This window comes from Bubalus kerabau, chromosome 13, assembly GCF_029407905.1.
Source record: "Bubalus kerabau isolate K-KA32 ecotype Philippines breed swamp buffalo chromosome 13, PCC_UOA_SB_1v2, whole genome shotgun sequence".
Lineage (NCBI taxonomy): Eukaryota > Metazoa > Chordata > Mammalia > Artiodactyla > Bovidae > Bubalus > Bubalus kerabau.
Genome location: NC_073636.1, coordinates 84,161,591 through 84,182,509, shown reverse-complemented (window position 1 = coordinate 84,182,509; position 20,919 = coordinate 84,161,591).

Below are 20,919 nucleotides of genomic sequence, written 5' to 3'. Positions count from 1 at the left end.
GAACAGCCACAGCTGTGTTTTCTTACCTGCTCCACCTTCCCTCCCCACATCTGGCCCTGAACAGCCACAGCTGTGTTTTCTTACCTGCTCCACCTTCCCTCCCCACATCTGGCCCTGAACAGCCACAGCTGTGTTTTCTTACCTGCTCCACCTTCCCTCCCCACATCTGGCCCTGAACAGCCAGTTGTGTTTTGAACAATCCACAATGCCGTCCCAAACACAGCTCTGGGCTTTGTTCATATGTATCAGAGAGAAGGGCAACGCTGTGGGCCAGTGTTAGCACACGGTGACAAGCAGCGATGGCAACCCAGGACGGGGTCAGGCTGCTCCGTGTTATATTCGGGAGTGTGTGTGTGTGCGCTAGAGAGAAGGGGTATTCCTACTGGATTGGCGCTTTCTATCTCCTCCCATCGTCACACACACACACACACACACACGCCCACACACGTGTGTGTGTGCTTACCCTCAGTCGTGTCCAACTCTTTGCAACCCTTTGGGTTGTAGCCCGCCAGGCTATTTGGTCCATGGGATTTTCCAGGCAAGAATACTAGAGTGGGTAGCCATTCCTTCTCCAGGGGATCTTCCCGACCCAGGGGTCAAACCTGTGTCTCCTGTGACTCCTGCATTGCAGGTTTATTGTTTACCCGCTGAGCCACAAGGGAAGCCCCACACACACACACTCACTCACTCACTCACTCACTCACTCTATTGGTTGACCTTCTCCCCTCATGCTAAGCTGGGTAGCGAACAAAGATTTATCTCCTGGTGATTTCACTTTCAAACATGGGCACCCTGTATTTTGAAATTCTAAAAGAGCCCTGTGTATTTGATATTGTGCAGGCTCTTGCTGGGTTTCAAAGGTGGATTACATTCACAGCTAGGTGTCGGTAGAAGGTAAAACATTAATGAGATTGTAATTTGTTGATGGGTTTGGAGATGTAGCTTGGTTGTGAACAGCCTTCCTTTCCCTGCACAGGGAAGGGCGGCCCATCCTCGTGTCTGGCTAGCTGTCGTGGATTAGCGAGAAGCGAAGCGAGAGAACTGTGAATATGGTGGAAAATCAGAGACTCTAGGGGAAGGACAGTGCAGAGGCGGCTGGAAAGGACCAGAAGCACCTTTGTGGGTTTGGAATTAGCAAACAGAAACATAAGCCAGGGTTTCCAGACAGTCTCAGCTCCGGCTGTGCGGTTGGGAGGTGAGACTCTCGGCCTTCAAGGTGGGTCTGGCAGTTCCCTGAGGGGCATCTGGGAAATGCTCCCGACCTCCCCCACTTCATTTTTGTAAACAGTCCTTCACCTTACCCTGAGGATTTTACCTCCTAGAAGCACCCTGACTCTCTCGACTTCTGTCCGTCACAGTGACTCCAGACCAAGCTGCTTCCTCCCCCTGCTCCCGAGTGGCCGCCCTCCTGGGCCTGTGGGACCTCTGGTCCACTCTGACCTGCAGCCAGACCGGTCTCTTCATGAGGCCAATCAGATTGCATCTTCACCATGCCTCCCTTCCTCCCAGCTTGCACTGTTTCATTAGCTCCCTGCTCTTTTCCAGGTGAAAACTGGAGCCCTTAGTGGGCACAGTTTCATCTGAAGCAGCGCAGCCCTCACCCTGCCCCTTCCTCCAGGCAGGCCACCTCATGGTCCTCACTCTCCCTGGGCCATTTCCCTCCTGTGGTCTCACCTGCCACCGTTGCACTGTCCCAGACTTCATTTTTCCTGGTGCCAGCTGGTGGCTCTTCAGAAATCAGCCCAATCGATCCATTCATTCAGCAAATATCGATTGAGGACCTACTATGTGCTGAGCACTGTTCTAGGTGCTACCAGTACAAAGAAAGAAGACAAAACTCCTGTCCTTTGTGGAGCTTGTGTTCTCTCAGCAAAGGGAGGCACGTGAGAGCATTGCAATCCCAGGTTGTGGCAAGTGAGCCGAGGCCACTGAGGCAGAGTGAGGGGTGGCAGTTAGGAGAGGTGGGTTGACGGGTCAGCTACTTTGGGGTCAAGGGTGAGTTTTCAGAGGAGATGACAGTGAAGTAAGATCTGAATGAGCAGAGGAAGTCAACTGGGATTTGCAAGTCCCCAGGGAAACCTTTGAATGGGTCCCCCACAAAGGACCGTATTTCTTTGCATTGTTAATCATGGTTGGACAGTCTACACATATGTTTGCATTTTGTGATCAACATTTGTCTCTTGAACAGATTTTTAGGTCCACAAGGGCATAAATTGCTATCTTTTCCTCTTCCCATCAGTCTTTTATTCCCAGCAGTCTGTTGAGCAGACAGAATGCACTCAGTAAATATCTGTGGGGTCAACAATGGACATATAAGGGGAGTCCCCCGTCCTGACCTTTCTCTCTCTTATCCCTGGAGGACCTACCCTGGGAGGCTGCAGATCCCAAGGCAGCAGACCCCTCTGAGCAGCCCGCACTCCTGGGCCGGGGTCTCTGCCCCGCGGGCCGGAGCGGGGTGCCTGCAGCGGGAGGTGAGGCGAGGCCCGGGCGCACGGCGGGGCAGGCGGAGCCGGCTTGTGGCTCTGGGACATTTGAATCGGTTAGGGTTGAAACAGACTCATCACCTTCCAACAGCAGGAGTCCTCTGCGGCGCATCACCGCCCCCTCTCCCAGTCTGTCTTTGTCAGAAGACCCAGCAGACAGATGAGACTACGAAGAGCGAGTGTTTCTCCAGGGCTGGGTCGGGGAGGTGGCAGCCCGGCTCCTTTCTTTAAGTTTGGCAATGATAAATATTGCATAAGTTGCTTAGTGAGGTCAGACCTGAACTGTGAGGCTCTGAGTACCTTTCGCTGGAAATAAACTGTGGAAACAGGCTGTTGTTAACTGTTGGGAGCCTTTGTTTCATGAGGGGGTCCAGGAAGAAGAGAGGGAAATGGGGCATACCTCACCCTCTCATCACATGCCTCCGGAAAACACCTATATTTTGAGACGCGTTGGTAACATTTCTGCGCAATTACCGTAAGCAGGACATCTACTCGGTTTTGATACATTTACCTGTGACATTACACCAAGTGAGTCTGTTGAAAGTGGGAGGATTATGCCTCGTTCCAGATGCATTTTGGCACTCGGGCGAAAAGCAATGGGGATGCTGGGTTGAAAAATAGAATGGAAGCTATAGACAGCGAAAGCCTAGAAACTCCCAGGCCACCCTCCTGAGAGTCTGCTGACCACCCCGTGTCCCTGCCTGCTGAATCAGGAGGCCAGGCACCGGACACCCGGTTGGATCCATCCCAGAGGCTTGAAGAGAAGACGGGAATGGAAACGAGAATCTCAAATTAGTGGGGGCATAAGGATATAGTATTCTAGTTTCTTTAGAAAGTGAATTTGCCAGGGTCTGGGAAGAAGAGGGAGGTGAGCAGGTAGAACAGTGAAACCACCCCATGTGATACACAGCGGAAGGTCCCTGTCGTCTGTTTGCCAAAACCCACGGGATGTGCAACACCAAGAGTGACCCCTAATACAGACTGTAGACTTGGAGTGACAATGCTGTGTCAGCAAGTGTAGGTTTAGCTGCTGTTTAATAGATGTCCCATCTGGTGTGGGATGCTGATCACTGGGGAGGCTGTGCTTGTTTAGGGGCCAGGGTTACATGAGAAGTCTCTATACATTCTGCTCAATTTTGCTGTGAACCTTGAAACTGCTCTAACAAACAAAGTATATTAAAAACTAAATTTATTGAGCACCCATTGTGTGTCAATATAGAGCTCCCAGGGGAGGCAGCTGGTTAAAAATTAATTGCATAATGTAGTTGCAATTGTAATAAGAGCTGTGAAGGAAAAGCACTGGGGGTTATGAGTGGGTATAGTAAGGAAGATCTAGCCTTGTGAATGGTCAGCATCAATTTCTCTGAAGATGGGATCTTTGAGTTGAAGTTTTTTAAGTAAATCAGCAAAAAGCAAGGAAACAAAATCAAGAGAAATTGTATTTTAGCTCATGGAATTGAACATTTCAGGACCGTCAGCTTCAGGTGCAGCTTGATCCAGATGCTTTATCCGTGCCACCAGCTCTCTCGTCCCCGTTCCTCAGCATTGCTCTCTTCTCTCCTGTAGAGGCAGGTTCGTTCCTATGGTGGCATCCACCAAACTGGCACCAAACCTCATGCATTGGAGAACCCTCAGAGCTAAGAGAAGGCTGGCATGAAAAGGAAATTGAATCAATGTCTGTTGAATAAATGCAGCACATTTCTGCTTGTACCACCTTCTGTGGGTGACGTTGATTGAGTGCCTGCTGCATGTCTGCTGCACTTTTCAGTTCCATGAGCCGATGAGCACTCCTTGTTTCATTCGTTGGATTGCTTGATGATTCTCTTAGGCAGCTTCCATGGAAATACCACTTTTTCAGAGAAAGATCTCTAAGCATCCAGTATAAGACCTGACCCACTTGTGCAGCCGCTCATACCTCCCTGTGCCTTGCCTTACTTTTCTTTCCTTCCTCTCTTCACCTGTTGAAATATACTTCATTTGTTAGGGGCCGAGTTGTGTCCCTCCATATTCACATAATGAAGTTCAACTTCAATACCTCAGAATTTAAAGAGGTATTCAAGTTAAAATGAGATCATTAGGGGGGTCCAGTGGCTAAGACTCCATGCTATCAATACAGGGGCCTGGGTTCAATCCCTGGCAGGGAGCTAGAGCCCATATCCCCCAACTGAAAATCCTGTGTGCCACCACTAAGACCTGGCACAGCCAGATAAATAAACGTGTATTCTTAAAGGAGGTCATTAGGTTGGGCTATAATCCAAAATGACATATAAAAAGGGGATTAAGACACACACACAGAAGACAATGTGAAGACACAGCAGAGTGATGGCCATCTATAAACAATCAAGAAGAGAGGCCTCAGGAAGAATCAACCCTTCTCTCAGACTTTTTGACACCTTGGTCTTATACTTCTAGTGTTCAAAAATGTGAGAAGTTAATTTCTGTTATTGAAGCCTCCCCCAGTCTACAGCACATTGTTATGGCAGCCCTAGCTGACTAATACCCACTCCTTCTCAGATTCAAATAAAATCTTGTCTCCTCTATGAAGCAAGAGAATAGGGGTTGTCAAATCTGGTGGTGACCTGATTTTGTAATAAAGTTTTATTGGCACACAGCCATGCCCATTTGTTCACTTACCTGGATGGTTCTGTGCTACAAAAGCACAGAATATGGGTAGTGCCAGCAGGAAATATGTGACCCATAAAGCTGAAAACATTGTCTCTCTGGCATTTTAAAGAAAATACATGCTGACATTTGGTCCAGAAGAGTGGTTGGTAGCCTGGGCTGTGGATTCAAACAGGCTTGGGTTCAAGTCCCTCCTATGTGACTGACAATCTGAGTCAGTCTCTTAATCCCTCTGAGCCTCGTGTTCCTCATCTGTAAAATGGGGATAATGATAGATCCTATTTCATAGAATTATAGGAATCAAATACATATTTTAATATTTATACTTTCTGCTACTTTAGAAAAAACATTTATTTTTACTCATTTGGTGTGCAGGGGCTCAGCTGTGGCACCCAGGTTCTTCAGTCTTCACGGCAGTGTGTAGGGTCTTCCACTGTGGCCTGCGAGCTCTAAGTTGGGGCCTGTGGACCTAGTTCCCTGTGTGTATGTATGTGTGTGTGTTAGTTGCTCAGTCGTGTCCAACTCTTTGCAACCCCATAGATTGCAGCCCGCCAAGCTCCTCTGTCCATGGAATTCCCCAGACAAGAGTACTAGAATGGGTTGCCGTTCCCTTCTCCAGGGGATCTTCCCAACCCAGGGATCAAACCCAGGTCTCCTGCATTGCAGGCATATTCTTTACCATCTGAGCCACCTGGGAAGCCCCAAAGTGTCTGTAGCTCAAGACAATATTCTGGTTTCCTTTACATCTAAGTCCTTTACCTGGTGTTTGCTTCTGCCAGGAGGAGGAACGCCTTTTGCTCTGGATGGGCTGGGCAAGCAGAGGAGCATGGAATGGGTGCAGGCCAGTGTCTTTCTTTTCTCATGTGTTGGGGAGATGATTCTGCTCTTACCAGGTGGTGTCTAATCTCCCTGACCAGGGATCAAACCCAGTCCCCTTGCATTGGGAGCATGGAGTCTTAGGCACTGGACGACCAGGGAAGTCCTGAGAATCTAATATTATGTGGATATAAATGGTTTTGCCCTAGGCTTGGCACAACAGCAAAGCCTTTTTTAGCTATTACGATAATTATTAATACTAACACCATTTTGTTAGTGGAGGTTACAGTGCTGAAACCCCAGACTGCAGAGGCCTTGCTGAATTGGTTTCTTTTCTAACTGGCAGTTTTTTTCTTGATTTAGAGAATAATTGCTTGACGATTTAGGAAACTACGTCAACTGCAACTCTGAGGTGCTTGAAGGAGTGCTAAAAAGATCACCAGCCTCCTCCCTTGTTTGTTCATGTGTCTCATTCTTTTCTCTTCCTTTTCCTTTTTTCTTGAAGCACAAGCACCAAAAAAGTCCCCTCTCAGCTCTCAAGGTAGGCTGTGTCAAACTCACACAGTGTGAGCAGAAAAATCTGAAAACCTTCCAAATAAAGGAGCATGATGGGGGCGGGGCAGGTAAGTGTCCTGCCCGGGCTGTGCGGGGCCTTCACTGGTGCCTCTTGGTCCTGATCAAACATGGGCTTAGGATAAGCTCTGTTTTGGCAAATCTGATTTAGAAGCCAAAGGAAAATATAAAACCTCAAAGACACTGAGATCAGGTCAGTAACTGCTCCCCAAGTTCAGTCTGCTTCTCTCCGATGTGAAGTCCACAGGCAGTGGGTGACTGCAAGCCCGGCCTAGGCGCAGTCTGGTCAGAGATCAAACCCTGAGTCCACCATTGTATGACCCTGAACAGTTTACTTAACTTCTCTGGGTTCCAGGTCTCTGTGAAAGAGAGGTGGTAATAACAGCCTCCTCACAGCTTAAGTTGAGAATAAAATCAGATGACCTGTGTAAAGTGCTTGCCTTAGTATCAGTCCATTGTTGTCATTCAGCCGCTAAGTCATGTCCCACTCTTTTGCGACCCATGGACTGTAACCCACCAGGCTCCTCTGTTCATGGGATTCCCAGGCAAGAATACTGGAGTGGGTTGCCATTTCCTTCTCTAGGGAATCTTCCTGACCCAGGAAGATAACCTGCGTCTCCTGCATTGGCAGGTGGATTCTTTACCACTGAGCCACCAGGGAAGACCATAGGGAATGTTTGATAATGATTAGCTGTTATTATTGTGATGGGTTGACAACATTATTTGTATGTCCTCTTTGCCTACAAACTCAAGACATTTATACAGGTGAATTTGTTTGTGCTGTTAACTAGGTGAGCTGAGTAATACAGCTTAACAGATCACTCAGTTCTTATTCCTTGGCAATCTTTGAGGGCAGAGATGTGTGACCCCAAAGTCCTCATTTAAGAATCCTCAAAGGATGCAGGATACAAGAACGGGAGAAAAGGGAGGTTTCCTTCTGAGAATGCTGGCTCAGTTTGTGTGAAATTGTTTTCTGAAGTCAGACTTGCAAATGGTTTTAAAAATCATTGCTCCTACAAGGCCAGGCCTGCAGGACTTCCTCTCCTCTCCTCCCCGTTACCAAAACCACTGCATCCTTCCCTGCCTTTGCTTTCTGGCACTCAGCAGCCCTCATGCCTGGAGGAAAAGTTGATGCTGACAGAAAGTGTGGGGCAGAGGCGCTTCCGTGACTGTCAGAGCTACGAACGCTGGGAGTCCTACTTCTCACACTGAGAAACCTAAACAGGATGTCACGCTAGTTATGGAAGTTGTTTGTTCTGACCTATGTTCTATACAGCGCCTAGCAAATAAATAAGAGACTAGGGGAATGGGCAGAGGCCAGCTTATATTTGATTTTCAGGAAATATTAGTCGATGGAGTCAGTGACAGTTTTGATCACTGGTATTTGGTCAAACTTTTGTAGCTGTATCCCGAATGCCTGGTTTCTTTTAGTAATCAAAGCACGTGTCCTCACGTGGCTCCCTCAGAATCTGAGACCCTGACCGGTCAGCTTTGGAAAACTTCAGCACTTTGGACAGGACTGAGCCGTGGTGAACAAGTGTGTGTGTGTGCTGTCATGTCTGGATCTTTGCAACCCCAAGGACTGTAGCCCTCTGGCTCCTCTGTCCATGGAATTTTCCAGGCAAGAATACTGGAGTGGGTTGCCATTTCTAATTCCAGAGGATGTTCCTGACCCAGGGATTGAACCCATGTCTCCTGCATTGGCAGACAGATCCTTTACTACTGTGCCCCCTGGGAAGCCCAGTGAAAAAATGGGAGAATGTTATTAAGAAGACACATCCTTTGGTCAGAATGATGTCTCTCTAATTTTGACTTAAGGTTATTTACTCCCTTTTGTTTCTTGCCCAGATAGTTATTAGCTTTACTATCGAAAATCTGAAGGCAGTAATTTAGAAATCCCTTAGGCATCTCTTCTCTATGCTGATCCATTCCCAGTTCCTTTATCTTGTTTCCTTTGAATGAGTTATAAACTCTGTTCTTGATAGGTGTTGGGCTATTTGACCCTACTCAGCTGGAAAGCTCCTTAGATAAATGGGGTAATAATTCCAGAGCCACTGAAGATAATCTGCAAGGCAGAAAATCCAATTATAGGTAATTAGAAGTCACCCCAAGATTCTTTAGAAAGTAGCTTGGTATTGCCCTGTGGCCATAAACAACTGAATCTGAATAAAAATCAATTTGAAAAGGCTTGACTACTAGTTTCTACCACTATTTATACATTCCCTGGGTTTTTCTTATTGCCATGCGTTCAACTTTATTATCCTCAAATGTAAGAGTTACAGATGTCAGAACATATTCTTTAGGTGCCTTGTCTGGAAGTGCTTTGGGACTGTTTCCATGCTGTTCACATGATGTTGAGACTGATTAAGCTTTCGTAGTACTAAACAGTGTGAACTTGCCTTTCAGATCTGGAGCAATACCTTACTGCTCATCCTCATTCATGTCTCTTTCCGCCTATTCACTATTTAAAAACAGAAATAGCTTTTTAAAAAATAGTGACAATCTCACATGCATTGAAAAACTTCAGAAAATTGCAAGCAATATAAATCACATTTAATTCGCCACCTAAGGATGATCTGGGTGAAATTTTTGGAATAAGGCTTTCGTCACTTTGTGTATCCTGTTGTCTCCTCCTCTGTTTAGAGACATGAAGTCATCACATCTATTCTGTTTTATAATGTTGTTTTTATTATTTCATTAAGTGATGAATTTTTTATCGTTTCATTAAGTGAGACTTTATTAAGTATCTTTCCATCATCAATAAATATTGATCTTTATCATTTTAAATGACCGTGGAGTAGGATTCTGTAATATGTGTATTAAACACTTCTGTCATTATTTAAAAACCATCTCACTGCTGCCTGTCACTGCAGCAACTTCTGGGAGACCATTTATGTCGAAGCTTTGACCATCTTAGTGCAGAGGGGATTCAGTGGCCCAACATCTACTGAGAATACAGCTTGAAACTAACTCAAAAGGAACTGCCCTGGTGGTCCAGTGGGAATCTATCTGCCAATGCAGGGGACAGGGGTTCAACCCCTGGTCTGGGATCTAAGATCCCACATGCCATGGGGCAGCTAAGTCCATGCTCCACAACAAGAGAACCTGCATGATGAGAAGCCTGTGCAGCTAGAGAGAGCTGTGTGCAGCAGTGAAGAGCCCACGTGCTGCAACAGAGACCAGTATAGCCAGAAAAGCAAGCAAACAGCAATAATAAAAACTGATTCAAAGATAAGAGAGATTGTCTTTCAACAAATGGTGCTGGAACAACTGGATATGTTTATGTAAAAAAAAAAAAAAAAACAAAACTGAACTTAAGTCCTCACCTCATTTCATACACAAAAAATAAAGTGAACTAGACCATAGACCTCAGTGGAAAATCTGACAATATAAGATTTCTAGAAAAACAGGAGAAAATTGTTTTGATCTTGGGTTAGGCAAGAAGTTGTTAGGACACAGAGAGTGATAACCATGATAGAAGTGAAGAACTTTTCCTCCTAAAGGATACCATTAGAAAATGAAACATTTAGCCAGAGAGAAAATATTTGCAAAACAACTATCTGATTTATTTGGACTTGTATCCCAGTTATATAAAGGACTCTTACAACTCAATAAAATAAGACAGCCTACTAAAAATATTGAGAAAAGATTTGAATAGCTATTTCACCAAGAATTACGTATGAGTGACAAGTAAGCATGTGGGAAAAAAAAAGTTACATGATTATTGGTCAGTAGAGAAGTGCATGGAGAAGGCAGTGGCAATCCACTCCAGTACTCTTGCCTGGGAAATCCCATGGACGGAGGAGCCTGGTAGGCTACAGTCCATGGGGTCTCGAAGAGTCAGACACAACTGAGCGACTTCACTTTCACTTTTCACTGTCATGCGCTGGAGAAGGAAATGGCAACCCACTCCAGTATTCTTGCCTGGAGAATCCCAGCTACGGGAGACTGATGGGCTGCTGTCTATGGGGTCGCACAGAGTTGGACACGACTGAAGTGACTTAGCAGCAGCAGAGAAGTACAGTGGATATCATTTCACATCTAGAATGGCTTAAATTAAAGACCAACGGTAGTAAGTGTTGACAAGAATGGGAATGCAAAATGATACAGCCTCTTTAGAAGATACGTGAGCTGTTCTTATGAATGTGAACAACATTCACTGCATAGCCAAGCAATCTCCTCAGTATTTTCCCCCCAAAATACAAATATATGTTCACCTAAAGACTTTTACTTGAATATTCATAGTAGTTTTATTCATACAAGCAGCAATTTGGAAACAAGCCAAATGCCCTCGGATAAACAAATTATGGTATGTCCATACGAGGGAATACTACTCAACAATCAGAGTGGTGAATAACAAATACTACAGACAAGAGCAGTCATGTGAAAATTCTAGAATAGGCAGGAATTATACCAACAGAAAGTGGATTGGTGGTTGCCAGCATCTGGAGTGGGGGTTGGAACTGACTACAAAGGGCCATGTGGGATCCTCTGGGGTGATGAGGTTTTCTATATAATGATTCTGGTAGTGATTTTGTGACTGTCCACATTTGTCCAAATTCATCATATTGCATATTTAAAATGAGTAAATTGTGTTGTATATAAGTAACACCTCAAAAAGGGAGATTAAAAAAAAATAAGGTCATTTTGGAAAATCAGCTTGAGAAATGTGCCTTGGTTTCTACTCTGGTAAAATGGTTTGCACCCGCCTGCAGGTTCAGGATTCTAGAATCATCCAGCAGGCATTTCTGTTAAGCCAGAACACTTTAATAATGGCATCCATGAAAACCCAGAGTTACATATTGCCGTCAGGGCTAGAGATTCTCTCTGTTAACTCATCAGGGGAGAAATGTCTTGCCAGGGGCGTCCTGGGCCTCTGTCTGCATGACCAGAATTAGTGCTGAGCTGTGCAGTGAGAAAGTCTAAACAGCTGCCTCTGGTTTGGAATCTTGTCTTTCCTGTTCATGAAAGATTCTGAGGAGCTGGAAGTAGGCAGTGGGGATTTTCCATTGACATGACCCAGCCTGGCCAGTATCTTAACAGTATTGGGGTTTTTCTTTCTTCAACCCCCTCCTAGTATCCTTACCCCCACCCTACCCCCCACCATGGATTTAATTCCACTTTCCTGTCATCATCAGTCACCAGGCTTTCCCTAGAACATTCAGATGTGTAGTTAAAGAATTCTGTGTAGTTTAAGGAATTCAGATGGGCAGTTAAAGTTTGCTCTCTTGAACTGGGATCTGATTTTCCCCCTTCAATTTACCTTTGCATAGTTCGATACACATCAGTGGCACTAAATAAATAAATCATAATTAATATGTATTTTGCTCTTGTACTGTTTATTTTCCTCTTCTGAGGCTCAGATTAGAATATGCATCCCACAGCTTGAATGTTTAAACTAAACCAAAGGGATTTTGGTTTATCCCTTGCTTCTCTTGTATTGTATTAAACTAATTGTTTTAACTGGAGGAATGTCATTGTCCCAGATCTCTTCCATTTGGAGGCGTAGTAGAGATGGCTTAAAAAGAATGTATTTGGGGGAGGAGCCAAGATGGCAGAGGAGTAGGACGGGGAGAACACTTTCTCTCCCACAAATTCATCAAAAGAGCATTTAAACGCCGAGTAAATTCCACAGAACAACTTCTGAATGCCGGCAGAGGACAACAGGCACACAGAAAAGCAACCCAAGTCTTTGAAAGGAGGTAGGAAAAAATATAAAAGACAAAAAAAGAGACAAAAGAGGGAGGGATGGAGTTCCATCCTGGGAAGGGAGTCTTAAAAAGAGAGAAGTTTCCAAACACCAGGAAACCTTCTCACTGCTGAATCTGTGCCTAGCTTTAGAAGCACAGAGGGCAACATAACAGGGAGAAAAAATAAATAAACAATTAAAACTCACAGATTGCAAGCCCTATGGTAACTCCCCCAGTGGAGAAGCAGCGCAGACGCCTGCACATGCCATTAGCAAGCGGGGGCTGGTCAGGGATGTGCGGCGCGGGCTGCATCGCTTAGAGTAAGAACCTGGCCTGAATACCCTGAGTGCTATCTGAGCGAAATTATTTGGGCTAGCAAACCAGACTGTGGAACATCTACCACACGAAAAGCCAGCCCTAACCTAAGACACCGCCAGGCCTGCGCACGGAAGAAAGGACTGAACAGAGATAGCTGGCTGCAGACCTTCCCCCTCCGGTGACAGGCAGCCAGAGCTGGAAGGGGGCAATCGCAGCCCCAGAGAGACATTATCTATAAAACTGTAAGCAGGCTTCTTTGCTAACTAAAACTTCTTGGGGGTCTGGATGGTCAACATCTGCCTGAGAAGGTGCGCCGGTTGTACACCCAGATAACCGAGTGGCGGGGAGGCGATAAGTCGCAGCATTGGCGCCCGCCAAACACATCACCTGAGCTGCTTGGACCTGGGAAGAGCACAAAATGCAGGCCCAACCGAGTCTGCATCTCTGAGGACTACCCGAGTGCCTGAACCTGAGCGGCTTGGACATGGGAGGTGCATGCAGCCCAGGGCCGGCCTCGGATGGTTCCCGGTGGAACAACCTAGAGCCCGAGCAGTGTGGGCAGGGAGGCTACACACGCCGTGAGCAGGGGCAGACCCAGTGTGGCTGAGGCACTGCGAGCGCACGCCAGCGTTATCTGTTTGCAGCATCCCTCCCTCCCTCCCCACAGCGCGGCTGAACAAGTGAGCCTTAAAAAAAAAAAAAGTGTCCTCCACCGTCCCCTTTGTGTCAGGGTGGAAACCAGACACTGAAGAGACCAGCAAACAGAAGAAGCTATAACAGAGGGAAACGCCTTGGAAGCTACAGGCAATAGATTAAAACCCTGTGGTTACTACCGACTACATAGGAAGGGGCCTATAGATCTTGAGAAATATAAGTCGGACCAAGGAACTAGCCAAAAATGAACTGAACCCATAATACTCACAACAAAACCAGAGAAAGTCCTAGATATATTTTTACTATTTTTACGATCATTCTTTCTTTTTATTTTTTAAAAAAATTTTAAGTCCTCTATTGTTCCTTTAATTTTCACTTTTATAACCTATTACTTTGCAAAAAAAAAAAGACCCTATTTTTTTTCTTCAGCAAACTTCATATATATATTTTTTATAATTTTTTGACCTTTTTTTTCCTCTTTTCTTTAACATTGTGTTTTTGAAATTCCAAACTCTACTCTAGATTTTTAATTTTAGCTTTTTAGTATATGTTATCAATTTTGTACCTATAGTTTTTTTAATAATTTCTGTGACTTTTTTTTCTCTGTTTCTTTCTCTTCTTCTTTTATATAACATTGTATATCTGAAATTCCAAACTCTACTCTAGATTTTTAATTTATGCTTTTTGGTATTTGATATCAATTTTGTACCTGTATTTTCTTTATAATTTTTGCGACATTGTTTGTTTTTGTTTGTTTTTTTCTCTCTTTATTTTTCTTCTTCTTTTTTTTAACATTATATTTTTGAAATTCCAAACTCTACTCTAGATTTTTAACTTTTGCTTTTTGGTATTAGTTATCAATTTTGTACCTATATTTTCTTTATAATTTTCGTGACCTTGTTTGTTTTTGTTTGTTTGTTTTCTCTCTCTTTCTTTTCCTTCTTCTTTTCTTTAACATCGTATTTTTGAAATTCCAAACTCTACTCTAGATTTTCAATTTTTGCTTTTATGTATTTGTTACCAATTTTGTACCTTTAAGAACCCAATCTTCAGTACCCATTTTTCACTAGGGAGCGAGATTACTGGCTTCACTGCTCTCTCTCCCTTTGGACTCTCCTTTTTCTCCACCAGGTCACCTGTGTCTCCTCCCTAACCCCTCTCTACTCTACCCAACTCTGTGAATTTCTGTGTGTTCCAGACGGTGGAGAACACTTAGGGAACTGATTACTGGCTGGATCTGTCTCCCTCCTTTTCATTCCCCCTTTTTATCCTTCTGGCCACCTCTGTCTCCTTCCTCCTTCTTCTCTTCTCTGTATAACTCCATGAACATCTCTGAGCGGTCCAGTTGTGGAGTGCACATAAGGAAGTGATTACTGGCTAGCCCACTCTCTCCACTATTGATTCCACCTCATCTCATTCGGGTCACCTCTAACTCCTTCCTCCCTCTTCACTTCTCCAAGTAATGCTGTGAACCTCTCTGGGTGACCCTCACAGTAGAGACACTTTTCATCTTTAATGTAGATGTTTTATCAATGGTGCTGTATAGAAGGAGAAGTTTTGAAACTACTGTAAAAATAAGACCAATAACTGGAAGCAGGAGGCTTAAGTCCAAACCCTGACTCCAGGGAAATGCTGACTCCAAGGAACATTAATTGACAGGAGCGCATCAAACGCCTCCATACCAACACTGAAACCAAGCACCACACAAGGGCCAACAAGTCCCAGGGCAAGACATACCAAGCAAATTCTCCAGCAACAAAGGAACACAGCCCTGAGCTTCAAGATACAGGCTGTCCAAAGTCACCCCAAAACCATAGACATCTCATAACTCATTACTGGACACTTCATTGCACTCCAGAGAGAAGAAATACAGCTCCACCCACCAGAACACCGACACAAGCTTCCCTAACCAGGAAATCTTGATAAGCCACCGGTACAAACCCACACACAGCAAGGAAACGCCACAATAAAGAGAACACCACAAACTGCCAGAATACAGAAAGGACACCCCAAACTCAGCAATTTAAACAAGATGAAGAGACAGAGGAATACCCAGCAGATAAAGGAACAGGATAAATGACCACCACACCAAACCAAAGAGGAAGAGATAGGGAATCTACCTGATAAAGAATTCCAAATAATGATAGTGAAATTGATCCAAAATCTTGAAATTAAAATGGAATCACAGATAAATAGCCTGGAGACAAGGGTTGAGAAGATGCAAGAAAGGTTTAACAAGGACCTAGAAGAAATAAAAAAGAGTCAATATATAATGAATAATGCAATAAATGAAATTAAAAACATTCTGGAGGCAACAAATAGTAGAATAACAGAGGCAGAAGATAGGATTAGTGAATTAGAAGATAGAATGGTAGAAATAAATGAATCAGAGAGGATAAAAGAAAAACAAATTAAAAGAAATGAGGACAATCTCTGAGACCTCCAGGACAATATTAAACACTACAACATTCGAATCATAGGGGTCCCAGAAGAAGAAGACAAAAAGAAAGACCATGAGAAAATACTTGAGGAGATAATAGTTGAAAACTTCTCTAAAATGGGGAAGGAAATAATCACCCAAGTCCAAGAAACCCAGAGAGTCCCAAACAGGATAAACCCAAGGCAAAACACCCCAAGACACATATTAATCAAATTAACAAAGATCAAACACAAAGAACAAATATTAAAAGCAGCAAGGGGAAAACAACAAATAACACACAAGGGAATTCCCATAAGGATAACAGCTGATCTTTCAATAGAAACTCTTCAAGCCAGGAGGGAATGGCAAGACATACTTAAAATGATGAAAGAAAATAACCTACAGCCCAGATTATTGTACCCAGCAAGGATCTCATTCAAGTATGAAGGAGAAATCAAAAGCTTTTCAGACAAGCAAAAGCTGAGAGAAGTCTGCACCACCAAACCAGCTCTCCAACAAATACTAAAGGATATTCTCTAGACAGGAAACACAAAAACAGTGTATAAATTCGAACATAAAGCAATAAAGTAAATGGCAATGGGATCATACTTATCAGTAATTACCTTAAACATAAATGGGTTGAATGCCCCAACCAAAAGACAAAGACTGGCTGAATGGATACAAAAACAAGACCCCTACCTATGTGGTCTACAAGAGACCCACCTCAGAACAGGGGACACATACAGACTGAAAGTGAAGGGCTGGAAAAAGATTTTCCATGCAACTAGGGACCAAAAGAAAGCAGGAGTAGCAATACTCATATCAGATAAAATAGACTTTAAAACAAAGGCTGTGAAAAGAGACAAAGAAGGTCACTACATAATGATCAAAGGATCAATCCAAGAAGAAGATATAACAATTATAAATATATATGCACCCAATACGGGAGCACCGCAATATGTAAGACAAATGCTAACAAGTATGAAAGGAGAAATTAACAATAACACAATAATAGTGGGAGACTTTAATACCCCACTCACAACTATGGATAGATCAACTAAACAGAAAATTAACAAGGAAACACAAACTTTAAATGATACAATAGACCAGTTAGACCTAATTGATATCTATAGGATATTTCATCCCAAAACAATGAATTTCACCTTTTTCTCAAGCGCACATGGAACCTTCTCCAGGATAGATCACATTCTGGGCCATAAATCTAGCCTTGGTAAATTCCAAAAAATAGAAATCATTCCAAGCATCTTTTCTGACCACAATGCAGTAAGATTAGATCTCAATTACAGGAGAAAAACTATTAAAAATTCCAACATATGGAGGCTGAACAACACGCTGCTGAATAACCAACAAATCACAGAAGAAATCAAAAAAGAAATCAAAATTTGCATAGAAACGAATGAAAATGAAAACACAACAACCCAAAACCTGTGGGACACTGTAAAAGCAGTCCTAAGGGGAAAGTTCATAGCAATACAGGCACACCTCAAGAAACAAGAAAAAAGTCAAATAAATAACCTAACTCTACACCTAAAGCAACTAGAAAAGGAAGAAATGAAGAACCCCAGGGTTAGTAGAAGGAAAGAAATCTTAAAAATTAAAGCAGAAATAAATGCAAAAGAAACAAAAGAGACCATAGCAAAAATCAACAAAGCCAAAAGCTGGTTCTTTGAAAGGATAAATAAAATTGACAAACCATTAGCCAGACTCATCAAGAAACAAAGGGAGAAAAATCAAATCAATAAAATTAGAAATGAAAATGGAGAGATCACAACAGACAACACAGAAATACAAAGGATCATAAGACACTACTATCAACAATTATATGCCAATAAAATGGACAACGTGGAAGAAATGGACAAATTCTTAGAAAAGTACAACTTCCCAAAACTGGACCAGGAAGAAATAGAAAATCTTAACAGACCCATCACAAGCACGGAAATTGAAACTGTAATCAAAAATCTTCCAGCAAACAAAAGCCCGGGTCCAGACGGCTTCACAGCTGAATTTTACCAAAAATTTAGAGAAGAGCTATCACCTATCCTGCTCAAACTCTTCCAGAAAATTGCAGAGGAAGGTAAACTTCCAAACTCATTCTATGAGGCCACCTAATACCAAAACCTGACAAAGATCCCACAAAAAAAGAAAACTATAGGCCAATATCACTGATAAACATAGATGCAAAAATCCTTAACAGAATTCTAGCAATCAGAATCCAACAACACATTAAACAGATCATACACCATGACCAAGTGGGCTTTATCCCAGGGATGCAAGGATTCTTCAATATCCGCAAATCAATGTAATACACCACATTAACAAATTGAAAAATAAAAACCATGATTATCTCAATAGATGCAGAGAAAGCCTTTGACAAAATTCAACATCCATTTATGATAAAAACTCTCCAGAAAGCAGGAATAGAAGGAACATACCTCAACATAATAAAAGCTATATATGACAAACCCACAGCAAACATTATCCTCAATGGTGAAAAATTGAAAGCATTTCCTCTAAAGTCAGGAATAAGACAAGGGTGCCCACTTTCACCATTACTATTCAACATAGTTTTGGAAGTTTTGGCCACAGCAATCAGAGCAGAAAAAGAAATAAAAGGAATCCAAATTGGAAAAGAAGAAGTAAAGCTCTCACTATTTGCAGATGACATGATCCTCTACATAGAACACCCTAAAGACTCCACCAGAAAATTACTAGAACTAATCAATGATTATAGTAAAGTTGCAGGATATAAAATCAACACACAGAAATCACTTGCATTCCTATACACTAATAATGAGAAAACAGAAAGAGAAATTAAGGAAACAATTCCATTCACCATTGCAACGGAAAGAATAAAATACTTAGGAATATATCTACCTAAAGAAACTAAAGACCTATATATAGAAAACTATAAAACACTATTGAAAGAAATCAAAGAGGACACTAATAGATGGAGAAATATACCATGTTCATGGATTGGAAGAATCAATATAGTGAAAATGAGTATACTACCCAAAGCAATTTGTAGATTCAATGCAATCCCTATCAAGCTACCAACAGTATTCTTCACAGAGCTAGAACAAATAATTTCACAATTTGTATGGAAATACAAAAGACCTCGAATAGCCAAAGCGATCTTGAGAAAGAAGAATGGAACTGGAGGAATCAACCTACCTGACTTCAGGCTCTACTACAAAGCCACAGTTATCAAGACAGTATGGTACTGGCACAAAGACAGAAATATAGATCAATGGAACAAAATAGCCCAGAGATAAATCCATGCACATATGGACACCTTATCTTTGACAAAGGAGGCAAGAATATACAATGGATTAAAGACAATCTCTTTAACAAGTGGTGCTGGGAAATCTGGTCAACCACTTGTAAAAGAATGAAACTAGAACACTTTCTAACACCATACACAAAAATAAACTCAAAATGGATTAAAGATCTAAACATAAGACCAGAAACTGTAAAACTCCTAGAGGAGAACATAGGCAAAACACTCTCTGACATACATCACAGCAGGATCCTCTATGACCCACCTCCCAGAATATTGGAAATAAAAGCAAAAATAAACAAATGGGACCTAATTAAACTTAAAGGCTTCTGCACATCAAAGGAAACTCTTATCAAGGTGAAAAGACAGCCTTCAGAATGGGAGAGAATAATAGCAAATGAAGCAACTGACAAACAACTAATCTCAAAAATATACAAGCAACTCCTACAGCTCAACTCCAGAAAAATAAATGACCCAATCAAAAAATGGGCCAAAGAACTAAATAGACATTTCTCCAAAGAAGACATACATATGGCTAACAAACACATGAAAAGATGCTCAACATCACTCATTATCAGAGAAATGCAAATCAAAACCACTATAAGGTACCATTTCACACCAGTCAGAATGGCTGCGATCCAAAAGTCTACAAGCAATAAATGCTGGAGAGGGTGTGGAGAAAAGGGAACCCTCTTACACTGTTGGTGGGAATGCAAACTAGTACAGCCACTATGGAGAACAGTGTGGAGATTCCTTAAAAAACTGGAAATAGAACTGCCTTATGATCCAGCAATCCCACTGCTGGGCATACACACTGAGGAAACCAGAAGGGAAAGAGACACGTGTACCTCAATGTTCATCGCAGCACTCTTTATAATAGCCAGGACATGGAAGCAACCTAGATGTCCATCAGCAGATGAATGGATAAGAAAGCAGTGGTACATATACACAATGGAGTATTACTCAGCCATTAAAAAGAATACATTTGAATCAGTTCTAATGAGGTGGATGAAACTGGAGCCTATTATACAGAGTGAAGTAAGCCAGAAAGAAAAACACCAATATAATATACTAACGCATATATATGGAATTTAGAAAGATGGTAACAATAACCCTGCGTACGAGACAGCAAAAGAGACACTGATGTATAGAACAGTCTTATGGACTCTGTGGGAGAGGGAGAGGGTGGGAAGATTTGGGAGAATGGCATTGAAACATGTATACTATCATGTATGAAACGAGCTGCCAGTCCAGGTTCGATGCACGATACTGGATGCTTGGGGCTAGTGCACTGGGACGACCCAGAGGGATGGTATGGGGAGGGAGGAGGGAGGAGGGTTCAGGATGGGGAACACATGTATACCTGTGGCGGATTCATTTTGATATTTGGCAAAACTAATACAATTTTGTAAAGTTTAAAAATAAAATTAAATAAAAATGTATTTGGAGAAGTGAGAGTTTAGTAAACAAGCTACAATTATATGCTTAAGGAAAAAAGATGAAGTGCCGAGGAATATGAATTTGCATTTAGAAAAACATCCCAAATAAGCATTGATGTGTAATACATCCACAACAGGAATCTTAAAGAGCCACACCCAGAAAAAACACTCCCCAGCGTCATTCATGAAGTTTGCTCATTGTTGTTGTTGTTGTTCAATGGCTGAGTTGTGTCTGACTCTCTGCAACCCCATGAACTGCAGCACACCAGGCTTCTCTGTCCTTCACTATGTCCTGGAGTAGGCTCAAACCCATGTCCATTAAGTCAGTGATGCAATCCAACCATCTCATCCTCTGCCGTCCCCTTCTCCAGCTGCCCTCAATCTTTCCCAGCATCAAATGCAACCCTAAACGAGTGGAAGGCCTGATGGTGAAGCTGAAACTCCAGTCCTTTGGCCACCTCGTGCGAAGAGCTGACTCATTGGAAAAGACCCTGATGCTGGGAGGGATTGGGGGCAGGAGGAGAAGGGGACGACAGAGGATGAGATGGCTGGATGGCATCACTGACTCGATGGATGTGAGTTTGAGTGAACTCCGGGAGTTGGTGAT